Source organism: Alnus glutinosa, chromosome 12 (genome assembly GCF_958979055.1).
Source record: "Alnus glutinosa chromosome 12, dhAlnGlut1.1, whole genome shotgun sequence".
Lineage (NCBI taxonomy): Eukaryota > Viridiplantae > Streptophyta > Magnoliopsida > Fagales > Betulaceae > Alnus > Alnus glutinosa.
Genome location: NC_084897.1, coordinates 4,259,142 through 4,266,181, shown reverse-complemented (window position 1 = coordinate 4,266,181; position 7,040 = coordinate 4,259,142).

The following is a 7,040-nucleotide window of genomic DNA, read 5'->3' as shown; positions in this document are numbered from 1 at the left end:
TGTACAAACCGAGAGAGAGAGAGAGAGAGAGAGAGAGAGAGAGAGAGAGAGAGATTAGAGAGAGAGAGGCTACTGAACCCTTACTGGGGAGAGTGGCGCCGGCCGGAGTTTAGAGAGAGAGAGAGAGATATTATAGAGAGAGAGGGAACTGAACTTCTCTATTGTGCACTACCGAAAATAGTGGCGCCGGCCGGAGTTTACCTCTTTTAGGTTAGAGAGAGAGAGAGAGATATTAGAGAGAGAGGGGGATATTAGATCGAGAGAGCTAGAGAGAGAGTACACCGTGGACGGTGGAGGAAACATGCCGGAGGGAAGGCCGGACGAGCGGTGGTGGGGCTGCTGGCCGATGGTGCTGTGACGGAGAAGGAGAGAGAGAGAGAGAGAGAGAGAGAGAGAAGCTTGAAATGGGTAGCTTCCAGAGGAAGCTACCCATTTAAGAATTATTTTTTATTTTATTTTTAAATTTAATTATTTTTTAAATTTTTTTTCTTTGAAATAAGTGGCCAGGAGGCGCGCGAGATGTGGCCAATTAGGGACGTGGAATAATTCCACGTTCCAATTGGGCGACGTGTAATTGTACTACAAAAACTAAGCCCTAAGCCCTAAAACATATATGTTTTAGGATTTATATAAACTATAACTCAAAAATTAAACCCTAAACCCTAAAACTAAATCTTAAACCCTAACGCTAAGTATATATACTATATATATAAATATTTTAACGTGAATACTGTATATATAGTATATTCGTATTTAGCCACTTCACAAACTATAAAATATTTTATGTAAATTTAAAATACTATATATAAATATATATTTTTGGTGTTATTTGTAAAACACAAATACGAACCCTAACCCTGAGAGTATGTACTATACATAGTACAAATTAAGCCCTAAGCCTTAAAACATAAACCATATATAAGGAGCTTAACCTGTAAACCCTAATATTTACATATATCATATAGCCTTAAAACCTAACCCTAAGTGTGTATACTATATATATAGCCATAAACCCTAACTATATATATACGCATACTATATATAGCACAAATCTAAGGTTAGGGTATATACGAGTCATTATACATGTATATAGTTTTTAAACCGCCTACGTGAATTATGCATGTATATAGTATTAATTATAGGTTTTGTATTATTATTTTTTTTAATATATTTTTCATTTATACAAAGATTGTTGAGGCGATAGTGTACAAAACTAAAACTAATTGGGTCCTATATATATGTGTGTGTGTCTATATATATATATAGTTAGGGTATACATATATAGCAATATATAGTACATATATAGCACCAAATTAGGGTTTAGTTTTGTACAATATGCATATAGCACTAAACTAGGGTTAGGGTTCTATTAGTAAAATATACCATTAACACTTGTATATATATATATATATAAATAATATACAAGGACTTATACGAGATTTGATTAAATGAGGAGACTTGAATTCAGTTAGTACTAAATTGTTAAAGTATAAAATAAAACAAAATTTATTCATAGTACGTTCACAAATGTAAACGCTAACCCTAATAAGGGTTATGATTTACTTATAAGTAAACCATATATAAGGAACTCAACCCGTAAGCCCTAAGTATACTATTTACATATAGCACATAGCCCTAAAACTTAAACTTAAGTGTATATACTGTATAACCTTATGGTTTACTTATATATATACATATACGCATACTATATATTGCACAAATCTAAGGTTAGGGTATATACGAGTCATTATGCATGTACATGGTTTTTAAACCGCTTACGTGAATTATGCATGTATATCGTATTAATTATGGGTTTTGTATTTTTTTTTTTATATATTTTTCCTTTATACAAGGATTGTTAAGGCGATAGTGTACAAAACTAAAACTAATTGGGTGCTATATATATATAAAATACACAAGGACTTATACGAGATTTGACTAAATGAGGATAGTTGAAATAAATTAGTACTAAATTGTTAAAGTATAAAATAAAACAAAATTTATTTGTAGTACGTCCACAAATGTAAACGCTAACCCTAATTAGAGTTAGGGTTTACTTATAAGTATACTATATGTAAGGAACACAACACGTAAACCCTAAGTATACTATTTACATATAGCACATAGCCCTAAAACCTAACCCTATGTGTATATACTATATATAGCCATAAACCCTAACCCTAAGTGTATATACTATATATAGCCATAAACCCTAACTATATATATATACACACATACTATATATAGAACAAATCTAAGGTTATGATATATACGAGTCATTAATCATGTATATAGTAATAATAATAAGATTTTAATTTATTTTATTTTTTTAAAAAAAATTAAATACAAGAAATTATATGCATAGTGTACAAAACCCTAACTATATTTGTTTTTTTTAATTATTTGGAAAAAAAAAGAAAAACAGTTGGCCACGTGGCATATTGACACGTGGCGCACATATGGCCATGTGTCCAAGTTCCACGTGGCCATTTGGCCATGCACATTGGAACAAGTGGCCACATGGCCGCATGTAAATAATCCATGTGGCCATGTGGGCACGTGTAATAAATACACGTGTCCGAAAGGCCATGTGGATTTATGCATGTGGCCATGTAATAAATACACGTGTCCGAACGTCTTTCAGTTGCATCCCGCCATGTTGTCAGTAAGACACATGGCTATCTGGCCACGTAGCTACAGTATCCGCTACTGTAGCCACGTGGCGAATATCAACTTTTTTTGTAGTGGAATTTGTTGCCAAAAAGACATAAAGAAAAACAATATTATAAGAAGAGCGACCAAAGACAAACCCAAATCACAAAAATCTAGTGCAGATTAGAAGTTCAACAACAAAATAATGACAAACTCAGATCAACAAAATCTCCAAAATCACTTCAACGATATTTCAAAAGTGAAACAAAATCCCCAAACCCAAAAGATTGAGATTAGAAGCAAAACCTGAGAATAGCTCGTCGATCTCCCTCTCCCAAGGTCCTGGTAAAAGAGGAACAAGGAAGCTCGAGAAGCCATCTTTTTCTATTTCGGTGCCAGGAAAAGTTAATGAATCAACTCTGATGTGTTTCCCTTTCATGCTTAAAGCATATGCCTTTTTTAAGCTTTCGCAAAGGCTGAAAGCTTGTAGCAGATGAAACAAGATAGAGTTGAGAAGTAAGAGTAGATGAAACTTGAAAGGAGATGAAACGAGGTTACGAGAGACTGTGGAAGCAAGGCGTGCGACTTCAAATAAGGGATGATACAAGGTTACTGTCTAATCGAAGATCGGCCGGCGCTGAAGTGAAGGAAGAGTCTAGAAAGTGAAACTAAAGGGTGAGAAAACTGAGAAAAGAAAAGTTAGTGAAAAGAAAGCTGAGTCTAAAGTTTCTAGTAGTGCGGCCTTGTGAAAACGTGAATTAGGGTAAAGGGTAGAAAGGGTAAATTCATATTTTTTAATTTATAAATATATATACCCAGAGCCGGTTACTCGGTTATAACCAGGTTTTTAAGAATGTAATAACCGGTAACTGGCTTCGGGTACCCGGTTACCGGTTATAAATAACCGGGTACCAAATTGATTTTTCGGTTACCCGTAGCCGGTTGGTACCCGGTTACGGGTTCCCGACCAGTTATAACAGACCAAATTTACACCCCTACAAACAAGCGACTAACAGATATTGAGAGAGAGAGAGAGAGAGAGAGAGAGAGAGGAGCTGATGAGATATAACTAGAGAGAGAGAAAGAGAGGAAGGGAGACAGAATGAAGACTGAAGAAAGAAGTCAAGTCTGAAGAGATGAAACCCTTTTCATCTTTTGTGTAAAACTAAAACCTACGTCGAAACGACGTCGTTTGATGTTATTTTATATATTTAATGTATAAAATAAATAAATAAATAAATATATATATATATATATATATATATATATGGGTAGGCAGTTAGCAGTTATTAACCGCCTACCCCTACCCTCTAAAACCACTAACTGCCCTGTCATAGGCGGTTTGCGATTTTTTATAACCGTTTTCAAAAGCGGTTTTACAGTTAGCGGTGATAAGCAGTTATCAGTTGTTGAGCGATTATAACCGCCGTGTTTATACAAGCCTAAATAAAGCATGTAAATTGAATTTTGCTTCTTTGTGTAGAACCAATAAAGGACATTCAGAACACTCATCAGTTTTCCAACCATTTTCCATATATTTAAGGAACAAAACTACTTTTTGCTTCACTATAAAAAATCACCCCACAATAGATTCCCTTAATTTTCCCTATATCAATTAAATACTACTTTTTTTACTCTTATTTTATTATTTTTTCTCTTACCTAGTTTTATTTTTTTATTCATTTTTTTTTCTTCTCTCCTCTCTTGTCATCTCCGTCCTATCTTTCTCAAAACCCACCACCACCCCTTCTTCTCTTCCTGTTCTCTTCTTTTCTTCTCCCTTTCTTCATCTTCCCTATTCTTCCTTCCTCTCTTCTCTGTGACCCAAAACAAGTAGAGTGAGAGACCCCGGAAAGAGACCGAATTAGGGAGAGAGATCGAGAGAGAGAGCTTGAGGGAGAGAGATTGAATCAGAGAGAGAATCGGAGATACAGAGAGACCCGTGGGTCCGATTTCCGATGGCCTAAGAAGAGATGCAATGAGAGGAAGGTCCGATCTCCAGTGGGTGATGCTGGGTTGACGCCGTAGAAGTTGAGGGCGTGATTCTGCTGGCTTGAGGTGCGAACTTCCGGTGAAATAAGAGGAAATTTCCGATGGAATTCCCACTACAAAAATTCTCAATTTTAGTAACCTAGGTTTACTAACGTGTAAAAACCATTTGCACGTTAGTAAACTATAGTAACGTCAAATCAGTAGCGTGATTTTCATGTTCCTAATCCTTCAATTAGTAATATTATTTTAGTAACGTGTAAATTGTTACCACATTACTATTTAGTAACGCGCAAAATTTCACACGTTACTAAATATTTAGTAACGCGCAAAAGCGTTTTGCACGTCACTTAAATTAGTAACGTGTTAAACTTATCACATTACTAATTTTAGTAATGTATAACACTTTTACACGTTACTAAATTAAAAAATAAACAAAATTAAAAATAAAAAATAAAAAAGCGCGTTACTAACGTGTATATAAAAAAAAAAAATGTTATTTTTAGTAACGTGTGTTCACACGTTACTAAAATTATGTAAAAAAAATAAAAAATAAAATATGCCAGAGCCATTGATGTGTGCATGCCATGAGGGTTTCGACGCTGCCCAAGAACTTGCTGCCGACGAAGACAGCCGGGACGAGCTTCTGGCCTTCGGTGCAGAGCTCGTAGAGGACGGCCTGTATGTCCAGGCCGCCGGAGTGCTCGTCGAGCTCAATGATGATAGGGCCGAAGAGGAGTCGCTTGGCCACAGTGCACATGCAACACCTGCTCATGCTGAACACCACAACCGCATTGCAAGCCCGCCAGCCTCTCCTTGCTCCTCTCGGTGAAACTGTGTCGAAACAACAATTAGAGAAGGAAAAATTAAGAGAAATTGAAATATTAGAGAGACAGAGAGAGAGTTCACCTTTAAAATAAGAAACTGCCATTTTTGCAAATCGTAAAGAACCCAAGCAGCAATTAAAGAAGAAAAAAATTAAGAGAAATTGAAATATTGAAGAGACAGAGAGAGTTCACCTTTATAATAGGAAACTGCCATTTTCTGCAAATTGTAAAGAGCCCAAACAGCAATTAGGAGCTTCAAACAAACTTACCCAAAAATACACAGCCGTTGAAATTAGAAGAACCCAGATCTATTTGAAATTTATTCAGAAAAAACAATGAATTCATTTCATTTTTCTCGGAAAAGTGATGGTGCCCTCGCCATAAAGTATCACTCTTTGTGATTCTCATCAATGGGATTCTAAGTTTTCAAGCTAAAAAAAAAAAGAAAAGAAAATGGAAGCTTTATATATAAACAATGAATCTAATAGAGGAAATCTTCAAAATAAACTTACAGACTCTTGGGCTTTGAGGCTTGAGGCAGAATTGCAGAAACGAAACCACAACCGTGAAAATGAAATCCACAAATTTTGGAGAAGAAATGGTAGGCCATTGAATTGAGAGTGAAAGAAGAGCTTTCGGAACTTTTTCTTCGCTAGATGGGTCTCTTTTTGTTTTATTTTTCACGGAAAAGTGGTGAAAAAACAAACCCAAGTTGGACCAAGCGTGTTCTTCACTGGAGAGTGGAGAGGGACAAAAATGAGACAAAGTAAGAAGAAAAGTGTAAAGAAAAAGAGGAAGATATGAAATAAAAAGTCTTCCTCTTCCGGTTGTTAAGAGTACTTAAGAGTGGAAAATTTTGAAAAGTCAAAAAATTTGGCAAAAATTTTGGGGAGTGGCTGCGCGGGATACGAAATAATTTCGTGTCCCGCAAAATTTTGGGGAGTGGCTTTTTTTTTTTTTTTTCTTTGAAAGATGAGACTTTTTTTTTTTTAATTAGTTTTTTTGAAAAATAAAAAATATTAGTTTTTTAAAAAATAATATATATTAGTTTTTTTTCTTAATTTACATTTTTTATTTTCGTTTGTTTTTTTTTTTTTTAAAAAAATAATTGTTCTTTTTTTGTTCGTTTTTAAAAATAAAAAATAAAAAAAAATCTTTTTTTATTTTTAATTTTCATTTTTAATTTTTTTTTTTGTTTTTCTTTAATTTTTTTGATTTTTTTTTAAAAAATAATTTTTTTAGTTTTTTTTTTTCCAAAGAAAAAAAAAACCTTAATTTGGAGGTGTTTTAACAAAAACGGTTCCAATTGGAAGTGTTTTAACAAAAACGGCTCCAATTGGAGGCGTTTTTGTAACGGGAGGAAAAAGAAAACAAAAAAAAAATGGAAATAATTAGTGATGTTTTATATTTGACACGTCACTAATTAGTGACAGATATTCTATCAATCCTGTGATCCAGCCATGATCGATCGGACTAATACTTATTATGATCAATCGCACGTTCCATCACTGTGTCAAGTACAGACAATCGAACTCTATCACGATCGATCGAACGGTCTATTGATCATATTAT